The following is a 16,603-nucleotide window of genomic DNA, read 5'->3' as shown; positions in this document are numbered from 1 at the left end:
GCGCTGCCCTTTCTTCCCCAGCCCAGCTCGGACCCAGGCGGTCCGACCTGAAGTCTGCTGCTGTCTTAGCAGGAGAGGAGCTGGGTTTGGGAAAGAGCCGAAGACTCGCGGGTGCCTGCTGCAGAGGGACGAAGGGGCCTGGGACCTGGGGAGGGGCGCTGTCCTGGGCCCTGGGTGTTTTAGGCTTCACCTGGCCCCTCACACCCCTCCTCTGCTTGCAGTTTGGTGCCAGGCCTCTTGGGTTGAGGTTTGTCACGGTGTCTCCTCAGTGACCCCGTCCCCTTAAATGTGTACCCAAAGCAAGAACAACGAAGTGAACCCTAACCCAAGCTGTTTTTGCCACCCACTGGCGTCTTGCTTTGAAATTAGTAATAATAAAACACCCTTGGAGGATTTCAGGACTTGGTCGGCCACGATGCTCCCTCCCTGTGAGGTGAGGTGTCTCGTTCCTTCACTCCTGTCATCTTTTTTGCTGTTTTGCTGAAGACTATCTTTAAAAGTATATATACTATTTAAAAATACTTACTAGCCAGCCAGGCTTTTGGGTTGGCTGGTTTGTTTTTTTGTGATATTGGTGATTGAACCGGGGGTGCTCTGTCAGCTCTATTTATTTGTGTTTTTTGGTACTAGGAATTGAACCCAGAGGCGCTTTACCACTGAGCCACATCCCCAGCCCTTTTAATTTTTTATCTAAAGTCAGGGTCCTGCTGAGTTGCTGAGGCTGGCCTGGAATTTGTGATCCTCCTGCCTCAGCCTCCCAAGTCACTGGGATCACAGGCGTGCACCCCCATACCCAGCTGCTTCTTATTTTTTGAGTCAGGGTCTGGCTAAGTTGCCCAGGTGGGCCTCAAACTTGTGATCCTCCTGCCTCAGCCTTCTGAGTTGCTGGGAGCACAGGTGTGAGCCACTAGGCTGACATTTGCTAGTGATTATATTGGAGGAGGGAGAGCAGGCACAGGAAGAGAGAAAGTGGGAGGAGGAGGTGGACCTCCAGAAGGTGCAACTGGACTAAACCCCATTTTCCTCTGGTTTATCTGACACTGTTCTAGGTTCTGGGATGCTTCATTCAATAGAGCCACTGAAGTCCTTGTGGTTTCCATGCTAGCGGGGGACTCTGAGGGCACTGCCCACCCCCTCGCTGTGGCCTCTCCATGGCACTTGCATGGAGAACAGGAGTCAAGTGAGGGGCAGGTGTCAGCTTGCTGGGACTGTCCTAAGAAAGCGCCACAAATTGGGGGTGTGGGCAGCAGGAATGGATTCTCACACTTCTGGAGGGGGAGGTCCAAGATCGAGGTTCGGAGGTTGGCTTCCTGTGAGGCCTTGCTCCTCAGCCTGTGGGCAGCCTGTTTCTCCTGTGTCCTCACGTGGCCTCTGTGCCTGCCCGTATCCTGGTCTCATGTCAGGACGCTAATCATGCTGGATTAGTGTCCACCCCTAGGACCTTGCTTTAATTTAATTACCTCTTTTAAGGCCTCATTTCCAAATGTCACATTCGGAAGTCCTGGGGGTTAAGGCTTCAACAACTGGCGGAGATGTCCAGTCTGTGAGGGGGAGGGTGTGTGCACAGAGGCAGACCGTGGCTCAGAATGGAGCTCTGGGTGCCCAGGGACATTCCACTGACCTTTTTTCATTGAGGAGGAGCCCCGAGTCCTGCCTCCAGGATGCTGCTCTGCCATTTGTTTACCTAACTGCTTGGGTCCCAGTTTCTCACCTGTGAACGGGTTGATGAAACCTGCTTCTGGGTGTCCTCTGGGCAGCTGACAGTCATGTGGACAGTCAGTCATGTCTGGTTCATGAGGGACCCGTCAACCTCAGGCCCTCCCCGCACCTGCCTCTGCACCTCCTCCTCCGTCCTGCTTCCCTCCCCTTGCTCCCTGGTTCCACTTGGGATCCCTTTAGTGACGCCTCGCCTCGCCTTCAGGGGCCCTGGTCCACCCTGCCTTCTGCCCAGTGCTCCTGGGCTAGGTGTCCTTGGAGATGGTCCCTCCCCATGAACCCTTTATACTCCAACAAGGAGTAGAAAATTGGCGCAGGACTGTAACTTTAGCTGCGCTGCTGGCCAGTGTTGGGTGCCAAACTGCAGTTTGCCGCCGCCGCCTTCTTCTTTGTGCTGGGGATTGAACCCCGGGCCTTGTGCACGAAGCAAGCACTCTACCCACTGAGCTGGTCTTCAGCCTGCAGAGTGCCACGCCTGGGTCCACTGCTTCCAGCCCGCAGGGCAGGGCCACCCAGCTGACATGCTGAGCTCGCTTCCGCTTGCAGGGTCACCACCAGGATTTGTCCCACGCCCTCCCTGTGTGCTTGGGAGACAAGAGAAGGTTCTCAACCCCGAATGTGGGTCATCCAGACCTGGTTCAGCTCCTCCGAGCGCCCTTGGGTAGAGGGCTCTACTTCCCTGGCTTCTGCGGCCATGAAGGGAGCGTCTGGGTTCTGTTCCCCTCTCTCGCCTCCCCTGCTGCCTCCTGCTCATGCCCATTGCCCTCACCCCCACTCTCCCACTTGCCAGCTGACGGCCCTGGGCAGGTTCTGCCACCTTGTGCCTCAGTTTTCCCTATCTGTGTGTGAGGAGAAGAAGAAATACCACAGAGGGTTTTGGTGCTCAGTTACTGATTCATTCATGTGCAGTTTGCCCAGCACGGAGATTTCTTATATATTAAGAATCTATTTTAGGCACCGTGGCGCCCGCCCGTAATCCCAGCGGCCCAGGAGGCTGAGGCAGGAGGATTGCAAGTTCAAGCCAGCCTCAGCAACTCAGTGCGACCCTATCTCTAAATAAAATTCAAATAGGGCTGGGGGTATGGCTCAGGGTTCTAGTGCCTTTGAGTTTAATTCCTGTTCAAAAAAAAAAAAAAAAACAAAAACCTTTTTTAGTGGCGCAGTGATGCACGCCTGTGGTCCCAGTGTCTGGAGAATTGTAAGTTCAAGGCCAGCCTGAGCAGTTTACCAATATCCTGACTCAAAATAAAAAGAAAAAGGGCTGGGGATGTGGCTTAATGGTACAGAGCTCCCAGGTTCAATCCCCAGTCACCCCCCCCAATCTATTTTAATCTGTTTTTCCTATCACTTTATAAAGCTTTATGCCATATCCAGGTTATTATAATTAAAGTCTCACAATCCCGTGAGGGTGGCAGTATTAGCATCCCCATTTTATAGCAGGGAATGTTGAGACTCCAGGAACCTAACAAGACCAGGTAGCAAGTGAGGATCTAAGATCCTTTCCCAGATTCTGATTTTCAGGCCAGTTATGTTCCACGTCTACCCCCCCCCCCCCGCCCCTTCTCACGTCACTTAAACTGGTGTGGGTGATGTTTGTGACATTGGGTTTCATAGACTGTGCGACTGTGCAACAGTGGTTCCTTGTTGGCCTCGTAGTGCCAGGTGTCAAATCCAGCCCTCCCTCTTCGTCTGAGACCCTCAGGTGGCCAGCAGTGCGGGTGGGCAGGCAGGGTGGGGTACGCCCTCCTATTCCCCGGGGGCACCTGGCTCCTGTTCTTCTCTCTTGGCCTCCCCCGCAGCCTCCTCCCCAGCCCACCAGCATGCTGTTCAGCCTGCCTTCTGCACAGCCGGCCTCCACCCCCACCGGGTTCCTGTGGAGGAGGAGGAGGCTGTATAGCGCCAAGCCAAGCCTTGGGAGCTTTGTCACAGATCCACTTGCCTAGCTGCAGGCTCTGTGGAACCCGCACGCCGCCCCCCCCCCCCAGTGCCGCTCTCCTCCCCCACTGTCCCCACTCCTCCCTTGCTCCATCTGCAGTGAGTGCTGGGCTTCTCTCATCAGGAGGAGGATAGTGGCCTCCATTCAGCCTGAGACTGAGGAACTGACAGAGGCCTGGAGCCTTGTGCCCTCACGGTGGGGAGACGGGATGCCGGGCTGAGGGGGCTTCCAGGTGCAAGGCCCTGAACTCTGGCCACTGCAGGATCACACGTGTTCTTGGAAGAGCAGTGTGTTCCAGGGAGGCTTCGGAGGGAGGGCGGCTCTTCCCCTCCTGGACAAGTCCAGGCTTTAATCATCTCTGGTTTGAGAGTGGATCCCCGCCCCGCCCGCCGGCCCAGCCCCTTTCTTCTGGCTTTCAGACAGGAATGTAAAGAATGTGATCCTCCTGCAGACCTGAGCCACCGTCAGGGGCTGGGGCCAGACTCTGGCTCTTCCTGCTCTACCAGGCAGCTTTGTGGTGCCCAGACCCCGGGACATTCCCGATTGGTTGTGGTGGGCTGGGAGTCCTGGACTCCTGGTTGTTCTGGGCCCTCCCCTCCGAGACAGGGGAGGAGCAGTGACGGGGGACGACCCGCCCTCCTAGAGCAGTCAGGTTCAGAGGTGTCTGGAGGGAAGTCTGAGGGGCGTCAGGAGCAGGCCGTCTCTGCTGTGGGGCAGGGAAGCTCAGGGTCCCCTCTGCGGTCACCTCTTCCTGTCACATCACAGCTGCTGTTTGTCAGGTCCTACCTCCTTGGCAAGATGTCCCTGTGCATCTTCAGGGGCAGGGGTCAGAGTCCCCAGTGAGACCTGCAGAATGCAGACGCCAACAACAGCCGGGTTTCAGACACCCCCACCTCAGAGGGCTGCTGTATCCAGGGCGGTCACTTGGGAAGCTCTCGGAACACAGCACCAGTGGCTCTTACTTAGTTGTCCACACTGTCCTACGAAGGGGGCTTGGTAATTCCCGTTTCACAGGTGAAGGAAGGGAGGCTCAGAATGATTAAATAACTGGGCCAGTTACCCAGTGAGTGCAGGATGTGGCACCCACATCCAGGCCAGCCTGACTCAGGAGAGCCCCAGGTTCTGCCCTGACCCCAGCCCGCTCTGGGGTGCATGTGTGTAACCATCCCTGTGTGGGTGTGTCTTCTTGCACAGGTGTGTGCACGGGGCGGGGCAGGGCTCAGCCCCCAGTGGGATGGTGTGGCCCAAGCTGCAGCTCGGGGCAGTGCCGTTTCTTCCTCTTCTCAAGTGCAGCCTTGGCCACTTTGGAACCAGACTGTGGTTCTGGTAGAGGAGCGATTCTTGGTGGGTGGTAAAATAAGCAGCAGCCAGATTGCTGGTGAAGGACGTGCTGAGGTCATCCTGCCAGCAGCTCCCTGCTCTTGGCCAGCCTCAGACAAGGGTGCCATGCAGGCCGCTCCAGGAACTGTAAGTTAATTATTCTCCTAAGTGTGAGATAAATGGATTTCATCTTTACTCCATTGTCTGTATCTGGATCGTCTTCCCTGGGCAGGCGGATGCCACTTGTCCCCCAGCTTCTCTGGAAAGCTTGGCTCTGCTCTGTGTGCCTTCTCGTGCCCAGGGCTGGCACCACTGGCTCAGCTGAGAAAGTCCCGTGGGGCAGAAAAGTGGGGAGGAGATACAGGAAGCCCTTCAGTCTCAGGTTTCTTCTTGGAGGCCAGGCTGTTAGGGGGCTTGTTGTGGCCCAGGGGCAGTGACCTCTCTTCCTCTCCCACACAGACTCCCACTGTGGATGGTCCTGGGCACAACCCCACAGACCTCTTCACGAGACCACTGTGTCTTTAGAGGGTAAGGAAGGAGGGGTCCCTCTCCAGGTCCTCATGCCTTAACCTTGGTGGGAAAGGGGGCCACAGTGCCTCCCCGCTTCGAGCTGGGAACAAGGGGTCTCCAGGAAGTCCATGGACTGCACTTGAGCCCTTTGCCCCCTCGATGTCAGACACAGGTTCACACCTTCAGCACATTCCCTCAGGGAAACAGAAACCCTGGCTTTCTTGTTGATACCGTGTGTGTGTGTGTGTGTGTGTGTGTGTGTGTGTGTGTGTCAAGGGCCAAGTACATCAGGCATGAGGGTCTGTTCACTAGACTCAGGTTCTACTGTCCCAGGGGTATAGCTGGGAAGCAGCACGCCCACCTCCGCAGGACAGAGGCCTCCCTCGTCTCTCGGATTAGCTGTCCTGTCACTTCTGGGCGTCCAGCATGGGCTAGGCTGGAGATGGAGTGGCGTCTTACTGTATTGAATATAACCAGCTTTGATCTGTTGTCACCCTGGACTCTTCTTTGTTCTTCCACCTGGATTTTTTTCCTTCGTTTTTTTTTTTTTTTAGGTGGTGGTCCTAAGGCTTGAACTCGGGCCCTCACACATACTTGCCTGCAAGTATTCTGTCACTGAGCTACACCTCCAGCCCTTTTAATTTTTTATTTTGAAATAGGGTCTCAGTAAGTTGCGGAGGCTGGCTGTGAATTTGCAGTCCTCCTACCTCAGCCTCCCAAGTAGCCGGGAGTACAGGTGTGCACACACCATGCTGTCAGTCTCCCTGAGCCTCCGAGTCCCTCCTGTTTATGCAAAGGGGACAGCATGGCACCTACCTTAGCTCTGTCAAGGTTGGCAGGAGCCCGCGATTTAAGCCTGTGAGATGAGCGTGTCTGACAAGTGCCAGGTTGTTGAATTGCTGCAGCTGCCATCTTACCTGCCTGGGGCTGGGTCCCCACAGAGATGCCCCTTGGCTTTGGACTGGAGTTCTGCCTGGCCTAACTCACCATGTGATCTGGGGCCAGTCACTGGAGTAGTCTGTGGCTCTTCTGCCCAGTGAGGGTTGAGTCAGGTTTTTCACACTGTCAACTGAGATTCATGGTGGGTCGGGAAATCGCTTCAGTGGGTGGCAGCCAGTATTTTTAGAAGTGAAATAAAATAGGCTTGAATGGAAAATACCAGCGTGCATAGCATGTATACATCATTTCATGAAGCTTTTGTTCCACATGTTTGTCTGCATTTGTGATGAAAAGTTCAACATTTAAAATTTTTAAAAAACAGCTGGGGATATAGTTCATGGCAGGGTGCTTTCCTAGCACATGTGAGGCTCTGGTTCCAACCCAGCACCACAAAAAATAAATATATATATATATATACACACACACACACACACACGTGCATGCATACGTGCGCACATGTATAATTCCACTGTGGTTTGAGATTTAAACAAAACTGGAGCCCAGCATGGGATGTCTGGGCCCCGTGTTCTCTCCTGGGGGTCTGTGGTCAGCTGTGTCTTGCAGGGACTCCTGGCTGCTGCTGTGGCTGAGTCTGCAGGGGGACAGAGACCCTGCAGGATCAATCTCCTTGACTGAAGGGCTTGACCAAATTCTGGGAAATGAGCTGCATTCCTGGGGTGGAATAAATCACGTTGAGTTGGGTTAGGCAGGATGTGACTCCGAGCCCCTGAAGGGGGCTGAGGGCAGCCTCTCTGGTCTCTGACTGACTCATTGTGAGCTCACCCGGGCACAGACGTCTTGGAAAGGGGCTGAGGTTGTGGGGGAGGGCCTGGCCTGCCACGGCCACTCAGCACTGTGCCATCGGTGGCTGCTGGATGCCCACAATGCACAGAGGAGGGGCAGGGATGGCCTGGCAGCCAGATCTGGGCAGTGGGGTGGGGGTGCACCTCACCTGCACATCCTCTCCTGTTCTTCCTGGTTGTCCTGGGGGCAGCTGCGATTGTCCCATTTACAGGTGGAGAAACTGAGGCCCAGGGGGCCAGGTCACCCTGACTTGTGTTCTGTTGGCTAAGTGTTGGGTCTGGCATCTATCACCCAATCCATCAGCCTCCCGCGTCTGGTTCTAAGGCGGCTGTGAAGGTCAAGCGTGAACATTCACATTTGGGAAGCCTCTCCTTTTCAGGGATGAGGCTCATCAGAGTCCACTTAAATGACTGTTTGATTCAGGAAGACTGTTGCTGATCCGTGGCCGGCCATGTGTCTCCTAGAAACAGAACAGATTAGTGTGCATCAGATACAGCTGGCAGTAAGTGGAATGGCAGGAGGACAGTGACCATGGTCCTTGGCGGTCACCGAGAAGCCCTGTTCTGACCCCCTAAAGGGAGAGGCAAGCGGTGTGGTAGTCACACTGATGTTTGCACAGTAAGGTCTGGGGTTATGGGGCTTAACATTGGTCACTTAGATGTGTATGACAGAAGCCAGGTTGGTGGCACACACCTGTATTTGCAGTGGCTTGCGAGGCTGAGGCAGGAGGATCTATCCCAAGTTCAGGGCCAGCCTCAGCAGCTTAGTGAGACTCTTGTCTCAAAATAAAAAATAAAAAGGACTGGGATATAGCTCTGTGGAAGAGTGCCTCTGGGTTCAAACCCCAGTACCGGAAACCGGGGAGAATGGACGGCAGAGATTTTATTTTTATAAGACTTGACTCCTGGAATTTGGACCCTTGGGAAGTCTGTATACTCCCCCATTGCTTTGGGTCACTTTAGATCAGGTTTTACTCAGCACACACCTCATGTTGGGCAGTGAGGACCTGGTGGTGACCAGATTCTGTCCCTGCCTTATAGCTTCCTTCCCAGGAGGAGAGGCAGGAAGGCTGTCGGTGGAAGTGGCAATATAACTCCCATTTTAAAAATCATTCCTTAGGGACTGGAGCAGAGCTCATTGCTGCAGAACTTAATCTAGCACAGGTGAGGCTCTGGGTTTGATCCAGCACCTCTCCCCACCGTGCACAAATTAAGAGAAATTAAAATAGAAAACTATTTTAAATATTACAAAGAGAGTAAACACCCCAAATGTCTAGTGGGTTGTGAACTGAGTGGTCTTCAAAAACTGTAGTTCCCGATCTTGCACTGGACTTCTCAGCAGTCATGATGGGGGCTCAGAAAACCAGCGTTCTGCACTTTCCCATTGAGTCGGAGGCCGTATAATTAAGTCTTTTGAGTATGGTTATTTTTCTGCCTTGGGTTTCAGCAAACTGTGCTCACATGTTTGAGGTAAGAAAAAACCATTCTATCAGCGGAACCGAAGGGGAGGGACCGCTTCGCTGCAGGAGTCTGCAGGGCTCAGGTTGCCCCTGCGTGTGTGGGCAGCCCCCCCCCCCCCAGCTCAGGGGGGTTACCTGCAGGAGGGCTGGCAGGCGCCCAGCACCTCCATCCAGAACCCAGCCAAGGAGTTCTGTCAGCCCTCTCAGACCTGGGGGAGGTGAGATTGGCGGCGCTCCTGCAACTTGCTTTTCTTTGCAGTTTCTTGCGGCTGAGTGAAAGTTCATTACCAAGTAGGTGAGACCCACGTGTGATCTCACTGCAAAAATATTGAGCCAGTTTAAGGCAAAGCCATGCCCATGCAGAAGGCTCATCTGCAGATCAGCCCTGTGCCTGCCGGCCTCGGCTCTGGGCCACAGCTGCCTACCCCAGTCCTTCCTTTCTTCCTCCCCTTTCCCTCCATCCTGTGGACCTTAGCCCTGAGGACAGTAGGGGTGGCCCTCAGCATGGCCATTCTGTGGACAGCCAGGATCCCAGAAAACACACCCAGGCACCTGCAAACGGGTCAAGTACTGTGAGCAACATCATGGGGGCTCATCTGCCAGTTCACCACCATTGGGCTCAGTCAGTGCTTGGACAAGAGGGGCAAGGGGACAGTCCTGCCTTCCAGGAGGTCTCGGGGCAGATGGCAGGGAGGCAGGCAGAGAAGTAGAGGTGTAGGGAAAGGTGCCTGGAGGGCCGGCACAGTGGAGAAATCTAGAAGGGCGTCCAGCCTGCCTGGGCGGGCATGGGAGCACAGGCTGTGCTCTGGAGTGGAGTGTGGCAGACCAGGGGCTGGGAAGGGAGGTGGGAGACACTGAGTGAGGGACTTGGTGTGTTCCAGAGGCCAGGTAGCTTCTCTAGGCCAGGTGGGCTACCATGCTGAGTGACTGGGCTGTCCCCAGCTCACTGCATCCCACCCTGACTATTTTGGTCCCTCATTTAGAGAGGGTTTCTATGCAGAAGTCGTGGGGCTGCGGATCCGTGGCCCTGAGACGGTATCTTCTTAGTTGGGGAGACCCTGTTGGACAGTACCGCGCAGTCAGTGTGACACCTGAGGTCTGTGCCCAAGATATTTTGGACAGAACTGGCCCTGGAGCTCCGGGGATACAGTCATTTCTCACCTGGGGGGTGGAGGCGAGGCAATGTCAAGTCCCAGGACCCTCCCTGCGCCAGGTTCTTTGGAGTCACAGGTGGAATCTGGCTGCTGCCTCTTCTCACAGCATTTGATCCCTCTCCCAGCCTAGGCAGGGAGGCTGGCCTTCCCCCTTAGGTCGCCAGCCCTCCCGACCTGGCAGGGTACTTTTCCACCTCCTCAGCTAAGGTCAGGAAGGGTGATCTCTTTAAAATACAAATCTCATGATGTCATCCTCCCCTCTTCCCTCTTTGTCCCTACAATGAAGTCCACATTCCTCAATGGCTGATAAGATCCTGGGTAAACTGCCCCCTTTCCAGCTCCTGGGATTTCATCTCATCCCAAGCTAAACACTCTGCCCCCACCCCTTTACTGTGTAGGAGCAAGAAATCTACACAAAATTCTGGTGTGTCTTTTTTTTAAAATGCACTAAAATCATACATAACACATTTGTTCATGCTTTTAACATGATTTGGTCAGTTTCTTTCAGTTCTGGTGTCATTTTGAAAAAATTACTGGTCCGGGGGTGTATTCAAAGTTGAGTACTTGCTTTGCCTAGGCCCCGGCTTTGAGCCTCAGCACTGCCAAAAATTATTTTTGAATTGACAGATAAAAATTGTGTGGTCAGCACATTTTAGAGATGTGCCTGGGCTCTACTAGGTGCCAGCAGACCCTGCCTTACACAGTCGGGCCAACGCCAGTGTCTCAGTGTCCCTGGGTCCTCTGGAGTCACCCAGCCTCTTTGTGCAGCCTCTGAGCAGGGAAGGGCAGAGGGGTGGGCTCTGGGCTCTGGAGCTAGATTCCTGCTTGGCCTTTTCTCTGGTCTGGTTTCCTTATCTGCTCAGCATCAGCAGGAGCACGGAGCTGGGGTTGGAAGAGGGCTAATGGAAACAAGCCTCAGCTTCTTCTGTAAGCAAACAACATTCCTGAGGCGGGAGGGGGCACCCGCAGCCCCTCTGTTCCTTTTGGCTTCTATCTTCTGGGCTCTGGGCAGCCCCGAGGACCCCTGTGGGCCCCCAGCCTGGGAACTGTTGGCTCATGGGTGGGGTTGGTGGGAAGGCTGCTGTAAGGTGGGTGCTCTCCTCTCGAGGGCAGAGTGGCCACCTCAGGACCTCCCTGTAGATACTGCTCTCTAGCCCTGGTGTTTGGCGGGAAGACTCCATTGTCCTGCTGAGCCTGAGGGCTGCCCTTGCCTGTAGGTAGGACATCTTGCCAGTGGGAAGGCTGAGGCATGGGGGAGAGGTGACAGCCATCAGTGCCCCACCAGATTCAAGTCCCCAACCCAGCTCTTCTGCAGGCCTGCGCAGCCCGTCAGCAGCCTGTCCCGGACCAGCCTGGAGCCTTCCTCCTGGGTGCACTCGGTGCCCACCCCACTGGACAGCGCTGACAGGTTCCTTGCTGCAGGCCCTGAGGGTCTTGGTGTGTAGTGCTGCTCTGCGTCCTTGTCCTCGGCTGGTGGGGCTTCCAGAAACTTCACATGTCATTCCTAGGAAGGCTGGGTGGGTCACTAGGTCAGTGGTCAGAGTAGAAGAGTGGCAAAAATCAGATTCTGTGCCAAGAACTTGAGTTCCTCTGATGGAGGTTCCTTTTGCTCCTGGGGGCTGGACCCGGGGGGTTTTACCACAGAGCCGCCTCCCCAGCCCTTTTTATTTTTCCTTTTGAGACGGACTCTCGCTAAGGTGCCTAGTGCTCCCTTGGCTGGAGCTGTTTTTTCTTTTTCTGAAGCTAGGATTTTGAGGTGCTAATAGCTTCAAGATCACAGGAATTGTGTGCAGGGGACTTGGGATGCAAACCCAGGTCTGTCTGACCCCAAAGTCATGCCTATTCCATTCCATTGTGGTGCATTACAAGCAATTACCTTGGGATTTGCAGAACCTGTGTCCCCTGCCCATGGCTGGGGGTTTTGCAAGTTCCATCTCTGGGTTCTGAGTTGACACCAGAGGTGGGTGGCTGTGGCACTTGCTAGGCAGGTGCACAGGCTGAGGGCTTCTGGGTCCTGCTCATGGCATCCCAGTGGGAGCAGGGTCCCTTCAGCCAGTGTCCTTTCCTGGGTGTTGGTCTGGCAGCAGGTGGTAGGTGCCTCCACCTCTGCCAATCGCTTAATTTTATTCAGAGCTTCTTGGGGGTAGGCAGTAAATGATCTTCACTATTTCTCTTTGTAGATTAAAAGCCCCCAAATTTCCTTTCTGATTCGGGGTATAAAAATCAGTCTGTGAACGGCATGGTTTGTGTGGCAGATGAAGTGGCCATGTCCCTCACATGTGTCTGCAGGCTGAGTCTCCCTGCTCCCTCCTGTACGCAGCCTGAGGATTTCTACCTCTTAGAAACCTCCCTGTTCACTCCTCCCATGCCTTTGCCTTGTTCCTTGGTGGTTGACTGATGAGTGCACTCATTCATTTGTTCCCCAGCGGAGCCCTGCTCTAGGCCTGTGCTAGACCTTTGGAGTTGTAATGATTGAGACCTGATCCCTGTCTTCAAATACAACTGCAAGTAATTACAATCCAGCTGTTAAGGTTACTGTGGTGGAGATGAGTGCAGCGCCCGGGGGAGGTCCGTGGGGGCGCAGGGCCTTTCAGAGGCAGAACGTGTGAGCTGAGATCTAAGAGGGTCCTTGGACAGAGGACATGTCTTCTTTGAAGCCAGAGCAGTGAGTAGCGTGGGATGTGAACAGGGAATTGATTGAGTGGAGTCGAGAAGGGCAGCTGCAGAAAGGAAGGGCAGAGGGAGCTTGGGAGAGTCATCAGCGGTCACAAAAGGCTTGTTCACTAGGCAGATGTTGGGGATTGGAGGAGGTGTGGACCTGTTCGACCATCTGACCTGGGCCACTACTAATACCCATAAGAGAGGAGGTGGTGTAAATAGAAATGTGAGCTGCAGTCACCCTGAAAGTAGCTGGGAGGAGTGAGTTGAAGGCCTTGTAGGAGAGGCCAGGGAGGCCAGGAGGCAGGCATTGTAGCAGCCCCCGTGGAGGCCAGGCCGTTGGAGATGGTGTAGAGGCTGCTAAAATCCAGGTGAGGAGTCTATGGTGACTACTGCAGGGTGGCCAGGTGGACAGTGTCTTTCCCAGAGATGGAGACCCAGAAGAGGTGGCAGGCCTGGGAGACATCCTGTGGGGAAGGAGGGTGGGATGTTGCTTGTGGGTCCTCCACTGGCAGCTGCTCTTGGGGAGGTGCTTCGGGGGGTCTGAGGAGTGCCGGGGAGAGCACCGGGTGGGAAATGACCTGTCTGGGGTCACAGTAGTGGGAGCCATGGATTCCCTGGACTAAGCCTGCGTGGCCATAAAACATTCACTAAGTAGCATTTGGTGGAATTCCCAGGATGGGACAGGCTGGCACAGCCATGGGAATAATCCCTGCCCCCACACGTGGCTGCACCTGTCTCCATTACGCATCTGGACCGCACCTGGACCGTGTGACGCAGGTGAACTTTGCTTGTGAATCACAGGCTGAGCTTCTGAGTTGGAGATTGGGAGGGAGCTTCATACCCTGCTGGGGAGGCATGTCAGCTTCCTTTTCCTGGTTTGCTGATTTATTTTTAAATTGGGGTATTCAGGGTCTTTATATTTTGTAGGGTTGAGGATTGAACTTAGAGCCTCATGCATGTAGGCAAGTGCTACATCTCAGGCACCAGGGATCTTTAAAGCAGAGGCCAGCAGCTGGGCCAGCCTATAATCTCTGGGATCTTTAAAGCTGTGGCCAGAGGGTTGCAAGTTCAAGGCCAGCTGGGCAATTTAGCAAGACCCTGTCAAATTAAAAATGTTTTAAAAGGGCTGGGCCCTGGATTCATTATATACACAATATATATGCAGATGAATATAGGTTGAATTTAGGTCAGCTCTGATTTTACTATAGGTGTGGTGTTGCTCACCTGTAATCCCAGAAACTGACTGGAGAGGCTGAGGCAGGAGGATTGCCAGTTTGAGGTTAGTCTTGGAATTTAGCAAAACCCTGGCTCCAATAAAATAAAAAAATAAAAATAAAGGGTGGGGGAGTTAGCTCAATGGTAGGGTTCAATCTTCCAAACTGTCAAAATAATTTAAAAAACTACAGTCTGTTACAAGGAGAACAGTCATTCCTGTTTTATATAATTCACTTTTATATAATTCATTTCTTGCAGGGCTGGGGATGGAGGCCAGGTCCTGGCTCATGCTAGGCTAGTGCTCCATCATGGAGCCACGTCCCCAGCCCAACTTATATATAATTTACAAACGACTGCTCTGTTTCTGAATGTTGGCTCCCACTCTCTCCCTTGGCCTGAGATGCTTTTCTACCCTCTTCTCCCTCCCCCACCAATTTTCTGCCCAGCTTCAAGGATGCAGCTTGATGCGGTAGCCACGGTGACATCCCACTCGTGACACGCGAGCTGTCCTGTGCCTTCACTTGAGTCCTGTCTCCCTCTGCTCCGCCTTCCTACCTTCCTGGGGTCTGGAGGTGGCGTGTTACTGGTGTGGCCCTCCCCTGATGGGGTGTGCTGTCCAGTGTCAGGGCATTTACGCAACGCACATGGAATAAGGAGTGAAACAGGGAAGGAGCAAGAGGCGTTATCTGCATTCACAAGTGGAGTCAGTGGTGGCAGAGGCCCAGGTCACACGGCCAGCGATTGTCCGCTCATCTTTCCTGCACGTCTCCCTCTGGTGGGTGCCCCCCGCCTTGGGTGCGGGTTCCACAGTGGGCAGGGCTGGCTTTCTGTCTGCTCTGTACCTTGGTGCTCACGCTGCCACTTCAGCTGGTGTGGGTGCATCTGTCCTGTCGCCCACTTCGGGATTAACTCTGTGGGCCTTTGTTCCTTCATCATGGAGTTGCCTGCTGTCCTCACTGTGTACTGGTTGGTAAGTGAGGCTGATTACTTTGAAGATTTCTGTGATGTTGGGACAGTTGCTCTCACAGAATCTTCCTTAATGGTGGGATTCTGGACTTGATAACTTCTTTCAGCTCCAAATCAGCTGCCACAGGAGCGAGAGAGCATGTGTTCTGCCTGGGATGGATGGGGAACGGGAAAACCGAAGCCAAAGGTCTGTTGCATACATCCTTGATTAAGCAGGAACAGGGCTTCCAGCGTCTGCGAAGAGGCCGCCGGGGTCCGTGAGCTGGAACCTTGGGGAGCCCAGGCTGTGGGGATTAGGTGGTCCAGCTCAGGGGGTCAGGGTTAGGGAAGGCTGAGGGTTTGCACAGACCACTGCCACCTTCTTCCTCCAGCTCTGGCACTTGGCGTGCTGGTATAGCGTCCCTAGCTCAGACCAGCAGGGAGGTGGGCGCCCTGCTTGGAGGACGCGTCCTGCCTGGCCGCTGAACCACAGGGTTCTGTGGTTTCTGCCCGTAACCCCAGTGTCCTCCCCGGAGAGGTGGTCATGGGAAGCTGAGCAGGGCACGGGAGCCACATGGTCTCCGTTTGAACCTGGGTTCGGTGTCCTGTCTGAGCCTCGTTTCCCCCACCTGTAAAATGACTGCGAGGCTAAAGGGCTCGGGGAACCATTGCCAGGGCGGGGGCGAGGAACCAGTGCTGTGGGCGGTCGCCCTGTGAGGAGCCCTGGTGACTCTGAGGACTTGGCCAGGGTCCTGATGTCTGGGGCTGGAAGCTCAGGGCGCCTCCACTGGGATCCGGCTTAGCAGAGAGCCCTGCCTCGAGGCCAGCAGTTTGTTTTATGAATAAACGGATGAGCAAAAAAGAAGCGGGAAGGGAAGGGAGCCGAGGCTCCTAAGGGGACTCCGGAGGAACAGCAGGTCCCGGGGTGTTGGGGGCGCGGAGAAGTCAGGGAACCGAGGAAGCACATTCGAGTTGAAAGGAGAGCTTTTTGGTCAACCCATTTACTTTCAGTTTCGTCATTTCCTGAGAGTCCTAATTTAGCCTCTGGTTGTGTCCTGCTCGATTATGGCCTAAAAAGGCAACTGCTTGGGTTTCGGGAGTTGGACTGGAACCCGCAGGAAGCCACCACGGAGGGCGTGGCTCCGCCTGCCACAGTCTGCACTGGGCCCCAGCCATGGCTCCCCTTGGCTCCCCTTCGCCCCTGGGCACCCACCAGCTCCGCAGACCCTCCCCAGGGGCCCTCCCCAGGGGCCCTCCGCTCAGCCACCGAGGGCTCTCGTGAATAACGATAGCGGCTGGTGGTGCTGCCCGAGCGGCAGCCACCCCGAACCTGCCCTCTGGGAAACTAGAGGGCACAGATGGGGCACGAGAGGGCTCCTGCTCCTGCGCCAGCAGCTGCCACTCAGGAGGTGCGCCAAGGAAGAGGAAGACCTCCTCGGACGTCATGCAGCCATTAAGTGATCAGCAGGGAGGCTTTGGGGTCAGAGTCCTGGGTTCAAGTCCCCGTCCCTAGTTGTGGCTGAGTAGTCACTTCCCTCTGAGCTGCTGCAGCATCGCCTACAAGTGAAGGATTGGGATGAAAACCGTCAGCCAGCGCATGTCGCCCGTGAGGAGAGGTCGGAGTAGCAGGGAGGCGCAGGGGTGGCTTTCCATGAGCCAACAACTGACTTGGGTGGGGTGAGTGCTTCGGGAAATGCGCGTAGCATTTTTATTTGATTCCTGAAAGTCTGCCTATTTGCAGTTAAAACAGGTTTCACAGAGCCATGTAGCATGTCCCAGAACAGGTAGGAGAAGTGGCCTCGTGCGGCTGCTTGTGGGGGACAGCCTCCCTGGAGCCCTTCCCAGAGTGCCCCTTGTTTAATTTTGGGCAACTCCTTACTATCCCTGGTTTATAATTTGGTCCTGGGGAGTCTTCTAAGGCAGTTCCTGTCCACTGCACCCCGC

The 16,603-nt window shown here is 54.7% G+C and overlaps 1 protein-coding gene across 2 annotated transcripts in view; it reads left to right on the top strand.

The window, feature by feature from the left end:
* Positions 1-16,603, top strand: part of Myh9 (myosin heavy chain 9) — an 82,421-nt gene that overhangs the window by 11,279 nt on the left and 54,539 nt on the right. The window contains exon 1 of one of the 2 annotated variants that reach the window (XM_076855122.2): positions 16,314-16,336. The exons of the other annotated variant lie outside the window; for it this stretch is intronic. The gene's annotated coding sequence lies outside the window, so the exon portion shown is untranslated. Of the gene's footprint in view, positions 1-16,313; positions 16,337-16,603 lie in introns of those variants that run through there. 2 annotated transcript variants of the gene reach the window in all.

Source organism: Callospermophilus lateralis, chromosome 4, assembly GCF_048772815.1.
Source record: "Callospermophilus lateralis isolate mCalLat2 chromosome 4, mCalLat2.hap1, whole genome shotgun sequence".
Lineage (NCBI taxonomy): Eukaryota > Metazoa > Chordata > Mammalia > Rodentia > Sciuridae > Callospermophilus > Callospermophilus lateralis.
This window is presented reverse-complemented; position numbering and strand designations above follow the sequence as displayed.